This window comes from Curcuma longa, chromosome 4, assembly GCF_044706935.1.
Source record: "Curcuma longa cultivar G26 ecotype Majalengka, Jawa Barat chromosome 4, ITB_CL_G26_1.1, whole genome shotgun sequence".
Lineage (NCBI taxonomy): Eukaryota > Viridiplantae > Streptophyta > Magnoliopsida > Zingiberales > Zingiberaceae > Curcuma > Curcuma longa.
The window spans coordinates 634,986-653,578 of NC_133864.1; the positions used below are offsets into that span (position 1 = coordinate 634,986).

The 18,593-nt window shown below is 41.2% G+C and overlaps 1 long non-coding RNA gene across 1 annotated transcript in view; it reads right to left on the bottom strand.

The window, feature by feature from the left end:
- Positions 1-5,075: 5,075 nt before the first annotated feature.
- The window catches only part of LOC141825924 (uncharacterized), a 96,898-nt gene continuing 83,380 nt past the window's right edge, over positions 5,076-18,593 (bottom strand). Inside the window, exon 4 of the long non-coding RNA XR_012601583.1 lies at positions 5,076-5,121. This is a non-coding gene — a long non-coding RNA (uncharacterized LOC141825924). The remainder of the gene's footprint in view (positions 5,122-18,593) is intronic.

Consider the following 18,593-nt stretch of genomic DNA (forward strand, 5'->3'; position numbering starts at 1 on the left):
TCATTATCTTATTATCCAAGAATTATTTAAGGAAAATTACGGGTATTACAGTAATCGACCGGGAAATCGATTACCATTAGGGGTATCGCCCGATCGATTACACGCTTTAATGGGGAACGAAAATCGCGACTCTTAATCGATCACCCGATCGATTAAGAGGCAGTAATCGATCAACTGATCGATTACGAGGCTGTAATCGATCGGTTGATCGATTACCAAGCCTACTGTGGACGCCGAAATGAGGAAATCGATTGTCTGATCGATTAGGCTTCTGTAATCGATCGGTTGATCGATTACCAAGGCCACTATGATGAAAGTTTTGAACAGAATTGACCTGTGGATCGACTTAAAGCTTAGCAATCGATCTTGTGATTGATTTCAGGGATATAGGTCCTCTGGTTTGGTCAGTTATGGTGAATGAAGCTTAAGGAAGCTAACTCCTATGAAGAAAATGCAACCAAACCTAAGTTAAGGTTTAAATGTGACTAGACATATAATTTTTTTCATAATACCTTAAGTTGAATTCAGGTAATGTATGACGTGAATGTTCGCTATGAATGAAAGAAAGTTGTTATGGAACATTCATGTTATGATGGAAAAGGAAAAGTATAATAAGTATTTTACTTTGAATGAATGACTTGTACCGGAACCCGAAAGGGATCCAAGGGATGGGCTCCAAAAGTTGCCCCTAGGTTGAAGGACATCTGAGAAGACCTAGTAACCGTGTAGTCCGGATTAGCTATCTCGTACTACTTGGTATGTATGCGCGCAAAAGAAATGAATGGGTACAAGCTAGGGATCCCCAAAGATGATGATGATACTATGTTTATCTATTAAGATAATATTTTTCAAAAAGGGAAAATGATTACTATGTTTCATGCATATGATGTACATGTCGAATGATTGATTATGCCTGTTTAGGAAATGTTGACATGCTTGTATGCTTTAAGGTTATGTTTTATGTAACGTTTGGATTTTGTGAGTAGGAAAGGAACTTACTAAGCTTTATGCTTATAGATACTTTCCTTATATTGCAGATCCAGTTAACAGGTACTGAGCAAATGGGAGGCAGCAGGACAGGGCGGTGAAGATGTTAATACCCGAAATTTTCAAGATAAACTTGTAATACCCGAAATTTTCCTTCGATAATTTCTGGATATTTATTTATAAATGATAGATTAAATATGATCAAAAGGAATGAGTATTTAGGTTTTAAGAATGGCCTAGAATATTGTTTGTAATGGGTTAAACTTATGAAGGCTTTGCTAGGAAAAAAAAAACAAAAAGAAAAGAAATGTGGAGGTGCCAAGGGATTGAACCTTGGACCCCTAATGTAAAGGGGGCCTTGGTTAACCAACAGAACAAGAAAATAATTCTTGTTAAAGGCATGAGAGGAATGTTACTTAAAACTAAGGGGTTATAAGTAGCAAACAAACGAGAGGCACTTAGTGGGGTTGCTACGTGGAGTGGTGGGGAGTTACGGAAACCCACGACTCCTGTTCGCCTCCCTTTAAAAACTCTGCTCCTCACCGAAGTTTTCTTTTTCCCTCTCTACTCCTTTGTTTCCGCCGAGAGCTCTTCCTCTCTGCTCTTTTGTGTTCCTCTGGCCGAGAGGTGTTCACCCAGGAGATCGACGGCAAGGGCTTGGAGGAAGGATTAGCGAAGAAGAATTAGCTTTTGTTGGGTAGAATCTGTAGAAACCTTCGAACCGAGGTAAGTTCTCTTCTCACCTGCAGTATAATAGTTACAGTATAATCTTGTAAGGTTTCGTCTAAGGTTTATGTGCTACAATTCATTCATGTTCTGTTTAAATGGCTGATGAATGCATGTTCTGTTTAGGGAAAAAAATGGTTAATACATGTTTTAGAGTTTACTACGATCCTGTTCATGTTCTGTTTAAAAGTTTAAGATAGGTTGAAAAGTAAACTACTGTATGATCGGTTTTAACTGCCTGTTTAGAAGATTAGAGTTTAGGTTTTAATGGAGAACAATCTATTCTGCGAATTGATCAGAAGGGTTTTTAATCGATCAATGGATCGATTACCGGTAGGGTAATCGACCAATGGATCGATTAATAGCTTTAAAGAGGAACAAAATTACGTCAAACAATCGATCATCCGATCGATTAAGGATGGTAATCGATCACCCGATCGACTACCGAGCCTTCTGTGAACGTAACTGGTAATCGATCATCAGAACGATCCCAAGGGAACTTAATCGATCCTCTGATCGATTAAGCCCTCTGGTTTGATCGGATTGGGTTCCAGATAAGTAAACTTTGTGATTTCATGTCTTACCAGGTTCGGCTAAACTTAGGTTAGGCTTAAAATGATGTTCTAATTATAACCAGAGAGTTGACCACCCATTCGGCTTCACCAGCCGAGTCCTCATGCCGGCCAACACCGGCCGAGTCCTCATTCGGCCATTACCAGCCGAATACCCCATTCGGCCTGCACCTCAGCCGAGTCCTCATGCCGAGTCCTCATTCGGCAGCCGATCCTCATTCGGCCGTAGCCTCCTCAGCCGAGTCCATCATGCCGAATCCTCATTCGGCCTAGCCGAGTCCTCATTCGGCCGTAGCTCAGCCGAATACCCATTCGGCCTAGCCGAATCCTCATTCGGCCATCACCGGCCGAATACCCATTCGGCCTAGCCGAATCCTCATTCGGCCATCACCGTCAGCCGAATACCCATTCGGCCTAGCCGAATCCTCATTCGGCCACCACCGGCCGAATACCCATTCGGCCTAGCCCTCATTCGGCCATCAGCCGAATACTCATTCGGCCTTCACCTAGCCGAATCCTCATTCGGCCCTAGCTTCAGCCGAATCCTCATTCGGCCAAGTTAACTGAAACTATAACATAACCAACGAAGTTGACTACCCTGAAAGAAAGGTTAGGGTCAGATTTAGGGTTCAATGATATTAGCCATAGGGTTATGTTATGTTATACTTTATGCCAAATGTATGTAATGAAATATGAATGTTCACCATGTTATGAAAGAAGAACGAAAAGGAACATTCATGTGAAAATGAAATGAAAGTATAAGTTATTTTACTTTAATGAAAGGCTTGTACCGGAACCCGAAAGGGATCCAAGGGATGGGCTCCTTAAAAATGCCCCTAGGTCGAAAGACAGAAGACCTAGTAACTGAGTAGTCGAGATTTGCTACCTCGTACTTACTTGGAATGTGCGCACAAAAGAATGGAATGGGTACAAGCCAGGGGACCCCAAAGATGTTGATTATGTTTATCTAATAAGTTAGTATGTTTTGTTAAACAAATGGTTAACATGTCAAATGTATATGTTATGAAAGGTTAATATGCTTCCATGTTTATGCTAGAAATGATATGATGTTAATGGCATTCGGATTTTGTGAGTAGGAAAGGAACTTACTAAGCTTTGTGCTTATAGATTTCTTTCTTATATTGCAGATCCACCTAACAGGTACTGAGCAAGAGGAGGCAGCGGGATAGGGCTGATAAGATGTGTGTGGTGGTGACTTGACCAAGTCCTGGCCATGCAGATATTTTATATCTGCCTGTTAGTTGTAGTTATTTAAACTATCATGTTATAATGATTCCCTGACTAGACTTTATTATCTAGACTTACCATGCTACTAAGTTCTAATCATTGTATACGAACCTATGCTTGTTACAATGTTTTATGATTTCCGCTGTAAAGTTTCATATTTTCGTATATGATAGATAGTAGTAGCATGAATGTATGAATGTGAATGTATAAACTGTAACGTCCGTCAAAGGCTCTGGTAAGGGCGGGCGTTATGGTCGAGGAGGAAGTCCTGAGCGCTCGCACTCCTCCTGAATCTTCCCCGGTTGCCCGTGCCTGGTCCCGTTCGCGTTCAGAAGCACCACTTGTTGGAAAGGAATTCGTATCAATTGTCTGCTTCAGCTGCTGGTCGAAGCCTCCTTATATACTGGTCCTGAGTCGACTCAGATGCCCATCTGGGTCGACTCCAGCTGACGTGGCAAATCAACTTTAGTCGCTTTCACCCGTTATCCTGTCTGAGTCGACTCCAGTTGCCTTCTGAGTCAACTCCAGTTGATGTGGCGTCAACTGCGATAAGTCTTGACTCTGCGTCAGTCTGAGTCGACTCAAAACCTTATCTGAGTCGACTCCACTGTCGAGTCGACTCAAGTCTCCAGTTGAGTTGACTCAACTCAGGTTAGACCTGAGTTGACTTTGAGCTTGACTTTAAGTTGACTTTGCTTGCTTCACCTCTGCTTTTCCCTCTTGCTTCCAGCTCTTGGTTCCTGCAAGACATGCATACAAGCAAGCAAACAAAACAACCTAAAGCCTTACCTAGTGGGTCTAACTTTAGATTTCTACCGAAATCTTGGGTTAGTCTTGATGGGAAAGTCTTAAAAACTGTTTCGGTAGAACAAAAATTTTCCCGAAAACGATCTCAAGTTGCCCTCATAGTCGATCAAACGAAGTTTAATCAACGCATTTAGATCATTGGGCTCTTGTGTTTGGTTTACAGGATCCAATATAAAAGGAATAATTTAACTTATGCGGAAACATTAAATTATACCTTATGAAGGTTTGAACCCGAAGACCTCTTGATCTTCTGCTGTATTCCTCTCCTCTTCTCAAACGTTGTGTGGGCAACGATCCTTCAAGAATTTCTCCACCAGAATTCTCCACTCCGATGGCTAGCAAAACTTCCTTCCTTCTCTTTATCTGGACAAAAGGAGAAGAGGAAGAAGAAGAGGAGGTTGGCTGCCGAGAGAGTCTCGGCCACCAAAGCTTTGTTCTGTAACGCCCGCCCTTACGTGGGCCCTTGACGGACGCTACAGTTTACTATTCATACAATTCATTTCATTCCTACAACTACTATCATATACGAAAAACTAAACTTTGCAGCGGAAACATAACTACTATTTACAAACAGAAGTTCATATATGATAATAAAGACTAACCTAGGTTGCATAGCAATTCTAGATTATAAAGTTTTACTAGTCATTACTAAAACATGAAACTTTAAAAACATTGTTTAGACATAATATTTAAATATCCAGGACTTGGTCAAGTCACCACCACACACATCTTTTCAGCCCTGTCCCGCTGCCTCCCATTGCTTAGTACCTGTTAACTGGATCTGCAATATAAGGAAACATCTATAAGCATAAAGCTTAGTAAGTTCCTTTCCTACTCACAAAATCCAAACGTTACATAACATCATAACATTAAAGCATAAAAGAACATCCTCATTTCCTAAACATGTATATTCAATCGTTGGTTATTCACATCATATACATAAACATGAAAATCATTGCCTTTTTGAAAATATTTAACTTAGTAGATAAACATAATCAACATTCATTGTTGGGGATCCCCTGGCTTGTACCCATTCATTTCTTTTGCGCGCATTCTTTCAGGTAAGGACGAGGTAGCTAGTCTCGACCTACCTGCATTCTAGGTCTTCTCAAATGTCCTTCAACCTAGGGGCGTTCTTAGGTACCCATCCCTTGGATCCCTTTCGGGTTCCGGTACAAGCCATTCATTAAAGTAAAATAACCTTTTATACTTTCCTTTTCCATTATAGCATGAATGTTCCTTAACATCTTTCATTCATTCATAGTGAACATTCACGTTATACATATTAAATACATTTGACATAAGATATCATATAATCCTATGTCTAGTAACATTGAACCCAAACTCGATCAACCTTAATCTTCCCTTTTAGGTGATCAAACATTCATAGGGTTCTTAAATCCTAATATATCATTCATCACGTTCAGCAGGTCAATTAAGCCCTATTCTAGGTTTGGTTGAACTTTCTAAACATGCTAGCATAAGATTTTAGCTTCATTAACATTAACCCGACCAAACCAGAGGACCTATATCCCTGTAATTGATCAGAAGATCGATTGATAGGCTTTAATCGATCAGAAGATCGATTTCCTATCGTGTGTTCGTCACAGAGAGCTCCGTAATCGATCAACCGATCGATTACCTCTTTACAGTGTTCACAGTAGGCTCTGTAATCGATCAACCGATCGATTACAGCCCCGTAATCGATCAGCCGATCGATTACAGCTCCTTAATCGATCAGCCGATCGATTAAGAGTCGCTAAATGGGTTTCTCATTAAGCCGAGTAATCGATCGGGTGATCGATTACCCGTTCTGGTAATCGATTGTCCGATCGATTACCAGGCTTTCTGTTCTACAACAACATGTATACTACCCTTATCTACACCTATCTATCTTTGCCGAATCATCCTAGGTTTTAATCACATGAAATACACATGAAATACCTTAAGTTTTGTTACAAACTAAGCTTATTTCATGCTGTAAACCTTGTTTAATCAGGCTATATGTATCATACTGGAAAAACCTAGTTAAACTACAACATGTTGTAAACCTTAACCATGTAAAACAGAACCTAATCTATCAGTATTATTCAGTGATCGTGGCTATAAACCTTAAACATGTAAAACAAAACATCGTTTATCGGTATTATTCAGTGAAACACCATCATTGCGGTAAACCTTAACATGTAAAACAGGACATAGTTTATCCTACAACAAAACCCATAAACCTTAACGATTATATTGCAGGTGAGAAGGAACTTACCGTAGTTCTGAAGTTTCTAAAACTTATACCCCACAGACGAGCCTTCTCCTTAGCCTCCCTAGCCTTCCTTCTTTGCAAATCTGGTTGAGGGAGACTCAAGTGCCTTCGGCGGCCAGAGAAGAAGGAGAAGAAACAGAGAAAAGAAAGGAAATGAGAAAAACTTCTCTTTTCGATCAGGGGAATCTTATATAGGGAGGTGAACGGCAGTTACCCTAACTCCCCATAATCTCACGTTGTAACCCCACTAAGTGCCTCTCCGTTTGGTTAGATGCCCCTTCCTAAACCCTTAGGTTTAAGTAACATTTCCCTTATGTCTTTAACAAGAAATAACTACTATCTCCTATGGTTAACTTGGCTTGCTATACATTAGGGGTCCAAGGGTCAATCCTTGGCACCTCCACATTTTTTTTCTAGCAAAGCCTTCATAATTTAACCCATTATAAGCAACACTTTAGGCCATTCTTAAAACCTAAATACTCATTCCTTTTTATCATAATTAATCTATCATTCATAAATAAATATCCAGAAATTATTGAAGGAAAATTTCGGGTATTACAATAATTATTGAAGTCTTCTAGGGTCCACGTATACTCCACGTTAAATATTCTAAAAGTGATATTTCCCTCTTCCTTTTCATCATTTGTATAGTGGACCTCTAGAAAACTAAGGAATTCTAGAGTTATTTTTGGGTATGTTGGAAATTTGTAGTCCATGAAGTCAATCCACCCAATATTATCCAACATCCATGATATATCATCCTTAATTCCTAAAGTTTCCATAGTATAACTATCAGCATAACGAGAGCAAATCATTTTGCGGGAAACTAAATAGTTATACCTGGCTCGTTGGTCATTATTTCGCAATATGATGCCATAAGGGTTGTCGGAAACTTCCTCGGTAGCCTTTCTTTTCCCTTTGTCAGTGGTTTTGCCCTTCGCTTTTGCTGAAGCCTTCTCTTGTGCTGGCTCTTTTCCTTTCCTCTTTCCCGGCTCGTCTCCTTCGCCGGATCCTCCAGATCTGCAAAATTTCTTTAGGATATTGCTCATAATGTCAAATTTAGGGAAGAAAGGATGATTGAAACAAATCTGGGAGTTTTTGTGGTAGATCTGAGGTTGGAGAGGGTGGAGAAGAGAAGGAAGAGCGAAAGAAGTGGAGAGATGGGATTTGGAAGGAGTTTGGAAGGCGAAAGAGGTGAAAGAAGAGAGATGGCTACTTTTTTCGGGGGCACACGGCTGTGTGCTAGGGCAGACACGGCCGTGTGCCCTTTATATGGAATGAGAGGCACAACCGTGCCTATGAGGCACGGCCTGGGACTGGCGTGCTTCTGTGCTTGAGGCACGCCCGTGTCTAGGAGACACGGGTTGAGCAAGGCGCGCCACTGAGGAATCCACACGGCCGTGCCTGATAGGCACGGCCTTGTGTGGTCGCGGTTCTGTTGGACAGGCACGCCCGTGCCTGGTAGGCACGGCCTCACAGAGTCATGGCTCTGTTGAGAAGCACGGTCGTGCCTATGAGGCACGGACAGGACTTAGTCGCCTCTCTGTTTAGGAGGCAGGGCCGTGTTCATGAGACACGGCCTTAAGCTGGAGTGTGCCTAACTATAGGCACGGCCGTGCCCCACCAGGCACGGCCGTGTTTTCACAACAGAGGAGCAGCTGCCAGGGGTCGTGCCAGACAGGCATGGCCGTGTCTTCGTTTCAGCCCACAGTCAGCGCATGGTCGTGCCTCATAGGCACGGCCGTGCCACCATTCCAGAGCAACGTTTGGCTTAGGCTGTGCCCCACAGGCACGACCGTGCCATGTCTCCAGAGCCCCATCTGCCCCTGGCCGTGCTCACCAGGCTCGGCCGTGCCACCTTTCCAAAGATTCACCGTTCCAAGGCCGTGCCCCCTAGGCACGGCCGTGCCTATTCCACAGAACAGCGGCAGCACACGACTGTGTCTCCTAGACATGGCCGTGTGACGGGGGCGTGCCTGTCCATATAAATAGTCTTCTTAAGAGCCCTAAGAAAAGGGGGAGACACGGCCACTCGCAGTGGTTGTTCTGAGCAGGTGGCACGGTCGTGTCTGTGAGGCACGGCCAGGGGCTGGCAAGCCTCTGTTGATGACACATGGCCGTGCTTGTGAGGCACGGCCATGTCTTGGCGGCATGGCACTAAAGAGGTGACATGGTCGTGTCTAGGAGACATGGCCATGTCCTGGCAGCTGCTGGAGGAGGGCATGGTCGTGCCTATGGGGCACGGCTAGGAGTAGTTGGGCTTCTGTTTGAGAGGCACGACCGTGCCCTTGGGGCACGGTCTCTGAAGTTGATCTTCTGTTGGCAAGCACGGCCGTGTACACTGAGCACGGCCCTGGGGAGGTACTAGACATGGCCGTGCCTTTGAGGCACGACCCTGTCTTGCCTTGTCTTCAATTGATACTCCGTCTCGCCTGTTTTGCTCCGTTTCTGTCCTGTAAATACACAAACACACGAGCAGTCCTCCGAATTAGAAAATAGAGAAAATAATACCTAATGCACAGATAAAGGATGTAATTGTTGGATTTTTCGGGCCGTAAAAATCGCTTTTTACGTTGTGGAAATCCCGGAAACCCATACCACGGATCCGTGCGAAGAACAAAAATTTACTTGTACATATTTAGAACTACTCTTACATCTACATGAAGAGATTTTTACCCTCGAAGCGTGCCCTTCGCATATCCCGCTCGTCCTTGCGATCGTTGGATCTCGAGGATGTCAAACGTACACCCCTCTACACGTATCCACACGGACAAATCGATGGAGAACAAAACCTCTTGAGTGTGCTAGCACCCACTTGAGGTTTCGGCCAAGAGAGGAGAGGGAGAGGGAGAAGAGAGCTAGAGGAAGAAGAAGCCTTGAATAGGATTGAATGAAAAATGAATTCTCATTCCACCTCTAAAGTGGCCGGCCACATCAAAGCACAAGGGGGTTACACAACCTCCTTTAATGCCATGAGTTACAACCTTTTAGTAACTCCCATGAAGTGACATGCTTGATGATGTGGAGCACCACCATTGGCCAACATTTATGCCACCTCACCTTGAAGTCATTTGGTCAAGTCAAACATTGACCATGAAGTGGCATAAGTCAAGTCAAACTTGACCATGACATGGCATAAAGCCAAATCAAACTTGACCATGACATGGCATAAAGTCAAGTCAAACTTGACCATTAAGTCTTCCTTCTCAAGTCAAGTCAAACTTGACTTCTAATCTCCCAAGGTTGATCAAATCAACTCAATTAGTCTAGTTTGGATTACACTTAATCCAATTTGATTCATCACATGAATCTAATCCTCTTGGTTCATCAAATGAACCTAATCTCCATCTAATTGCCCTTTGTGTGTGACCCTATAGGTTCTTGTAACGTTGGCAATGCTTCTAAACTAATTTAGAAACATAAACAATGAACGGTATCTAGCAACACATCATTGTTACCCAAGTTACAAGAATGTTGAGATCCAACATCACCATAGTGACTACTAATTGTGACTCTTGACAACCCTAAATTTGCTATGCAATGGATATGTCACGAGTAGGGTTGCAAATTAGAATTTATAAATTTATCTTATGTTGGATGTAACGCCCGCCCTTACGTGGGCCCTTGACGGACGCTACAGTTCTTACATTCATTCATTCTTTCATTCAAGTACTATCATATAAAAAAATTAAACTAAACTAAACATGCAGCGGAACATACTACTAATCTAAAACAGATTCATATATGATAGCAGTGCAATAATAAACAATACCAACTAACCTAGGTTGCATGGCAAATACTAGGTTATACAGTTCTAAACAGGATAATTAACACATGATATTAAAACATTGTTCAACATGAAATAAACATTGGTTTCATGGCCAAGGCTTAATCACGTCACCACCACACACATCTTCACCGCCCTGTCCTGCTGCCTCCCATTTGTCAGTACCTGTTAACTGGATCTGCAATATAAGGAAGGTATCTATAAGCATAAAGCTTAGTAAGTTCCTTTCCTACTCACAAAATCCATCGTACATAAAACATAACCTTAAAGCATACAAGCATGTCAACATTTCCTAAACAGGCATAAATCAGTCATTTGACATTTACATCATATACATGAACATAGAAATCATTTTTGCCTTTTTGAAAAATATTATCTTAATAGATAAACATAATCATCAACATCTTTGGGGATCCCTGGCTTGTACCCATTCATTTCTTTTGCGCGCACATACCAAGTAGTACGAGGTAGCTAATCCCGACTACACGGTTACTAGGTCTTCTCAGATGTCCTTCGACCTAGGGGCAACTTTTGGAGCCCATCCCTGGAATCCCTTTCGGGTTCCGGTACAAGCCATTCATTCAAAGTAAAATACTTGTTATGCATTCCTTTCCATGAATGTTCCATACATCTTTCATAATGAACATCCTTGTCATTCAATCCATTCATCATAACATTGTACATAACATATGCTTAACAGTCTTTTGTTTAAACCTTAACTTTAGGTTTGGTTGTACTTTCTTCATAAGACTTAACTTCATTAACCCTAAACCGACCAACCAGTGGACCTATATCCTTGTAATCGATCAGAAGATCGATTGATAGACTTTAAATAGATCAAATGGTCGGTTTCTGTTCAAATTTTTATCACAGTAGCCTCTGTAATCGATCAACCGATCGATTACAGGGCTTAATCGATCAGAAGATCGATTCCCTCGTTACGGTGTCCACAGTAGGCTTGGTAATCGATCAACCGATCGATTACAGCCTCGTAATCGATCAGCCGATCGATTACGGCCTCTTAATCGATCGGGTGATCGATTAAGAGTCGCGATTTTTGTTTCTCTTTAAAGCGTGTAATCGATCGGGCGATCGATTACACCCTCTGGTAATCGACCAACGAGTCGATTACCAGGGTTTCTGCTCTCGGTTCCTCGGACTCACTTAACAACATGATAAGTTATAACTGTTTAACGCACATGCAACCACCAGTTTAACGAGATTACAACCTAACACATATAGATCTAACAAATAACAGCATATAGATCTAACAAAGAATCCTTAGGTTTTATTTATCATAACATACGAAAACCGTAAACATGCTATAGCCCTTTTAAGGAAGAATCTATAAACAAGCATGATGTATCTAACACAGTAACATTTTTAAACGATTAGAACAGCATGAATCCTTACAACAGTAACCTTTTAAACCGTTTAAAAAAACACATTAACATGGCATGATTTCTAAAAAAACTATCATCGTAACCATAAACATAGCATGATTTACCTATACAAACTATCAGCGTAACTATTATATTGCAGGTGAGGGGATACTTACCGTTATCGCGATTCTAAGGGTTATAATGCCTCTCCTAGATCTCTTAGCCTTCCTCAATCAGGTTGGCCAGCAACCTTCGAGAAGAGAGAAGAGAAGAAAGAAAGAAGAACAACAGGGAAGCGAAAAAGAAAAGGGTCTCGAGGGAGGGTTTATAAAGGAAAGAGGGTTAGCAGTTACGAACCCATCAATCCCACGATCCAACCCCACTCTGCCTCTCCGTTTGGTTTAATGAAATTTCATAAACCTTCAGGTTTAACAAGCATTGCCCTTATCTCTTTAACAAGAATTAATTACTATCTCATATGGTTAACTTGGCTTGCTACATATTGGAGGTCCAAGGGTCAATCCTTGGCACCTCCACATTTTTTTTTCTTTTTCTTTCTTTTTATAGCAAAGCCTTTATGCGTTAACCCATTAAAGCAACATTCTTAAAACATAATTATTCATTTCTTTTTATCATCATCAATCTATCATATACATAACTATTTATCCAGAATTTATCGAAGGAAAAGTCGGGTATTACAATCCTCCATACCTTCTAAAAAGTTCGTCCTCGAACTTAGAATAATTCTGGATACTTCCGTTTCATATCTTCTTCACGTTCCCATGTCATTTCTTCAGATTGTTGATTTCGCCACAAAACTTTGACTAACGGTACCTCTTTGTTCCGTAGTCTCTTGACATCTCGATCCAGGATCTGTACGGGTCTACTTTCATAACTTAGATCCTCCTGGATTTGGATTGCCTGTGGCTCAATCACTTTGTCCTCGTTGGGAATACACTTCTTTAGCATGGATACGTGAAACACATTGTGAATAGCGGCCATCTCTTGAGGTAACTCGAGTTCATAAGCTACCTTGCCGACTCTATTCAGTATCTTGTATGGTCCCACGTATCGCGGACTTAGTTTTCCTTTCTTGCCGAACCTCATAATTCCTTTCATTGGAGTAACTCGGAGAAAAACAAAATCTCCGACATTGAATTCCAATGGCCTCCGTCGTTGATCGGCATAATTCTTCTGCCGGCTCTGGGCAGTTTCTATCCGTTGACGTATATTCTGTATGGCTTGGGTGGTGTCCTTGATGAAATCCGTCTGGACTCCCATTTCTTTCTTCTCACCACCTTCATACCAACAGATAGGAGATCTACATCTCCTTCCATATAGAGCTTCATATGGTGCCATTCCAATAGTAGCTTGGTAGCTATTATTGTAAGCAAATTCTGCTAAGCATAAATATCGACACCAGCTCCCTTTGAAATCCAAGGCACAAGCTCTTAACATATCTTCTAATATCTGGTTCACCCTTTCTGTTTGTCCATCTGTTTGAGGGTGAAACGCGGTACTGAACTTTAGCTTCGTGCCGAGAGCCTTATGAACACATTCCCAAAATTGTGAAGTGAATCGACCATCCCTGTCTGAGATAATGGTCTTGGGAATACCATGCAATCTGATGATTTCTTTAACATATAATTGAGCTAGTTGCTCAATTGAATACGTCATCTTGATTGCTAGGAAATGTGCTGACTTTGTCAGTCTATCCACTATCACCCATATAGCATCATATCCGTTTGTAGTCCTGGGAAGACCTGAAATGAAATCCATAGAGATGTCTTCCCATTTCCACTCCGGAATCTGAATTGGTTGCAGAACTCCTCCAGGCCTCTGGTGTTCTGCTTTGACTTGCTGGCAGGTCAGGCAGGTACTGACATGCTTAGCTACATCCCTCTTCATACCAGACCACCAAAATCTTCCTTTCAGATCTTGATACATCTTGGTGGATCCTGGATGCATAGCATAGGGAGTTCCATGAGCTTCTTCTAAAATCTTCTTGCGCAGTTCCGGATCGTTAGGGATACATAACCGATCCCTAAAATATAATACTCCGTTATCGGCGATCCGAAAGCCTTCGCCTTTTCCTTCTTGGATCTCTTGCTTGATCTTCTGGAGACTTGGATCACTATTCTGCTTTCCCAATATATCATCGAACAATGATGGCACTATGGCCAGGGTCGAGAGTTGTCCAGAGATAACCTCGATCCCGTAGCTCATAATCTCCTTTTCCAATGGTCGAGATAATACTGATAAAGACATCAAAGTGGCACTAGATTTCCTACTGAGTGCATCTGCCACTTTGTTGGCTTTACCCGGATGGTAGAGAATTTCGCAGTCATAGTCCTTCACTAGCTCCAGCCATCTGCGTTGTCTCATATTGAGATCCTTTTGTGTGAAGAAATAGCGCAGACTCTGGTGATCTGTGTAAATTTTACACTGTGCTCCGTATAGATAATGTCTCCATACCTTCAGCGAAGACCACCGCTGCTAACTCTAAGTCATGAGTGGGATAATTCTTTTCATGCTCCTTTAATTGCCTAGAGGCATAGGCAATCACTTTACCACCTTGCATCAGTACAGCTCCGAGTCCCAATCGGGAGGCATCGCTGTACATATCGAAGCTCTTATCATTTTCTGGAAGAGTAAGGATTGGAGCATTTGTAAGTCTTCTTTTCAACTCCAAGAAACTCTTCTCACAATCTTCAGTCCATATATACTTCTTGTTCTTCTTGGTAAGAGCTGTCATAGGTGCTGCGATTCTTGAGAAGTCTTCTACGAACTTACGGTAATAACCCGCCAATCCGAGAAAACTCCTGACTTCGCTAGCATTCTTTGGCCTATTCCAGTTACTTACAGCTTCTATCTTTTTCGGGTCCACCATAACTCCATCCTTGGAAATGATATGACCCAGAAAAGATACTTGCTCCAACCAAAATTCACATTTGGAAAATTTGGCATATAATTGCTTCTCCGAAGAATCTGCAACACCGTCTTCAGGTGTTGGGCATGCTCGTCTTGATCCCTCGAATAGACAAGAATATCGTCAATGAAGACGATTACAAATTTGTCGAGAAATGCCGAGAATACCCGATTCATCAGGTCCATGAACATGGCAGGAGCATTAGTTACTCCGAACGGCATGACTACGAACTCATAGAAGAAAAAGAAATAGGGAGGAACAAGGAATTGAACCTAAGACCTCCAATTTATGTAGCAAGCTTTAGACCAAATGGGCAAGTTGACAATTCTTATTAAAGGAAAGAGGGGATGTTAGTTAAAGCAAAAGGGAGTATTAAGCAGTTTAAAAATCAAACGGAACGTTGAGGTGGCTTGGCATTAGTAACGGTTGGCTTTATGGCTAATTAAGAGAATTAAAAATGGAGGTTATCGAATGATAGCCTTATAAGACCTTGCTTACTCTCCGAAACCAGTTTCTCCTGCTTTTGTCGTTCTTCTCCTCTGGCCGAAGCTGAAGTTTCCTTCTGTTCTCTGTCCTTTTTCTCTGGCCGAAGGTTGTCTGCTCTGGCCAAAGGTGTTGGTCGGTTCTTGTTGGGTAATCGTTAGAAACATCAGGAACATTGTAAGCTTCCTTCTCACCTGCAGTGTAATGGCTGGGTTTAAATGTTTTTGTTGTATAATATAAGGGTTTCGTGATTTCTGTCATTGGAACTAAGTTTAAACCATAGCATGTTACTGTAATGCCTGTAAAAACCTAGTTTAGATCTGTTTTAAGGAGTTTTAAGCATGTTTATGTTGTTATGTCTGTTTAGGACTTTAAACAGATTGATTTATGTTTACTTAACGAGTTTGTTAGAGTAATCGGTATGAACTGTTATGCCACACAGCAAGGTTAGTTCTAATGTTTCAGTATTAATCTAGTTAGGATTATTTTCAGAGTTTTAAGCATGATTTAAATGTTTAGAGCAAATATTAGTTACGATACGATCATGCTATTCTTATTGTGGTTATAGAATCTGTTAGGGTTCATGGACATAGTTATATAGGGTTTAACAGAGAACAGAAAGAAATACTGTAAAATGTGAATTTGATCAGTAGGTTGGATAATCGATCACTGGATCGATTACCAGAACGGTAATCGACCACGGGATCGATTAATAGGGTTAAAGAGGAACAAAAGTTACGTCAAATGATCGATCAAGTGATCGATCAAGAGGGGTAATCGATCACTCGATCGATTACCAAGCCTCGGGATAGAAATCTACGAGCCGTAATCGATCAAGTGATCGATTAAGGCCAGGTAATCGATCATTCGATCGATTACCGTGGTTTCTGTGAACAGCAGGATACTTAATCGATCTTCTGATCGATTAAGCCCTTGTTTTGGGTCAGATTAAGTTCCCGAAGGGAAATATTATGCTAGGATAGTTTGATCAAGTTGGTTGGACTTGGGTTGGGTTTAAACAAGGTTCTAAACCTAACCAACAAGGTTTTTGACCATCTTAAAGAATGATCAAGGAATTAAGGTCAAGTCAAGTAGCAATCATAATAACCTAAGGGTTATGTTGGCTCAAACTCAAATATATGTAATGAGTTTAAAGAACGGGAATGTTCACCATGTTATGAAAAGAAAATGTAAAGGAACATTCACGTGAAAATGATAATGAAGGTATTTAAAGTTATTTTACTTTAATGAAAGGCTGTACCGGAACCTGAAAGGGATCCAAGGAATGGGCACCTAATGAACGCCCCTAGGTCGAAAGACAGAAGACCTAGTAACCAAGTAGTCGAGATTTGCTACCTCGTATTACGTGGAATGGCGCGCCAATGAATGAATGGGTACAAGCCAGGGGGACCCCGACAATGTTGATTATGTTTATCTATTACAATAATAGATTTGAAAAGAAAAATGGTATTCATGTTTAATGCATATGATAGAATGTCAAGGTTAATGAATGTGCATGGTTATGTTTATGACTTACATGTTTTTAAGTCTTAAAATATTATGATTCCATGTGACGTTTGGATTTTGTGAGTAGGAAAGGAGCTTACTAAGCGTTATGCTTATAGTTTACTTTCTTATGCTGCAGATCCTACTAACAGGTATTAAGCAATGGAAGGAGGCGACAGGACAGGAATGAATGATGTGTGTGGTGGTGACGTGACGAAGTCCTGGCCATGATATTAAATAATAAACTCCTGTTGTTGTAGTTTGTTTTAGACTATCATGTTAATCATGTTGACTCATGTTTCGATTAAGTTCGTATCAACTAGATTTATCATGTTTGGGTTAAGTTTATCTACTGTATACGAATCTATGCATTGATATGATCTTTTAATTTCCGCTGCAAGTGTAGATTTTCGTATATAGTAGCAATATGTATGAATGAATGTACAAACTGTAGCGTCCGTCAAGGCTCTGGTAAGGGCGTTAATCTACTTGCAATTCCTACTATTATCCTGCCTAAACTTATGCATGAAAAAGTGCATAAATAACTGAAACCAAACACACAGAGCCCTAACCAATGCTCTGATACCATTGATGGGAAAGTCTTGAAAAACCGTTCCGGTAGATTCTTGCAGAACAAAAATTTTCCCGGAAATGATCTCAAGTTGCCCTCATAGTCGATCAAACGAAGTTTGATCGACTCATTTAGATCATTGGGCTCTTGTGTTTGGTTTACAGGATCTAATATAAAAGGAATAATTTAACTTATGCGGAAACATTAAATTATATCTTATGAAGTTTGTACCCGAAGACCTCTTGATCTTCTCCTGTATTCCTCTCCTCTTCTCGAACGTTGTGTGGGCAACGATCCTTCGAGAATTTCTTCACCAGTATTCTCCTTCCGATGGCTAGCAAACTTCCTTCCTTCTCTTGAAAAGAGAAGAGGAAAGGGGTTGGCTGCCGAGAGGTCTTGGCCACCAAAGATTAGAGTAGTTGTCCGATAAACCCTTGGTAACCCCCTTCTTTTATAGCTTAGTCATCTCCCAAACATGGTATGATTTGTATCATAAATATGGTATGATTTAGATCATAAACATGGTATGATTGGATTCAATCTGATCGGAGAATTTTGGTATGATTTCGGAAGTTTCCTATTCGAACCCAGGTGTTTAATCGATCAAGCAATCGATTAAACATCGCTAATTTTTCTCATCAACACTGGTAATCGATCGATCAACTGATCGATTACCAGTCGATCTCCCACGGAGCTTGGTAATCGATCAGCTGATCGATTACCAAGGTGTGTAATCGATCAGCTGATCGATTACACCACTTAGCATGGGTTCGAATGTCTGGTTTCTTCACGAATTCTTCCAATGTGGATTTGAGGATTCCCAGAGGCTACAGTAGGGACCTAGAGGAGGAATTGGTTTTGGTCTCCTGATGAACTTAAGCTTCCCATGCTCTTCACCGAACACACAGCTTAAGTCTATCAATAATAACTCATTCCACTAGAGAGTTATTATTGCACTACCGCACCAATCCCATATTATAATATGGGCTCCTTCTTACTACAAGTACATTAGTCTCCCTGTGTTTAAGATATCGTATGTCCGTCAATTAAATGAGTTACTGACAACTCGAATTTAATCAACTTTTAATCCAAGAGTAGTACCACTCAACCTTATTATCATGCGGACAAGGTCCACCTGCAGAGTTTACATGATAATCCTTATGAGCTCCTCAAGGGGACATCATCAGCCTAGATTATAGGACACAGTTTCCTTCTATAATCAACAACACACCATGTACATAATACTACTTTCCAACTCATCGGGCCTTTTGATCTATCGTTCTAAATCTCACCCTTTGATGAATTAAAGAAGTATATACTAAGCACATGTGTTTG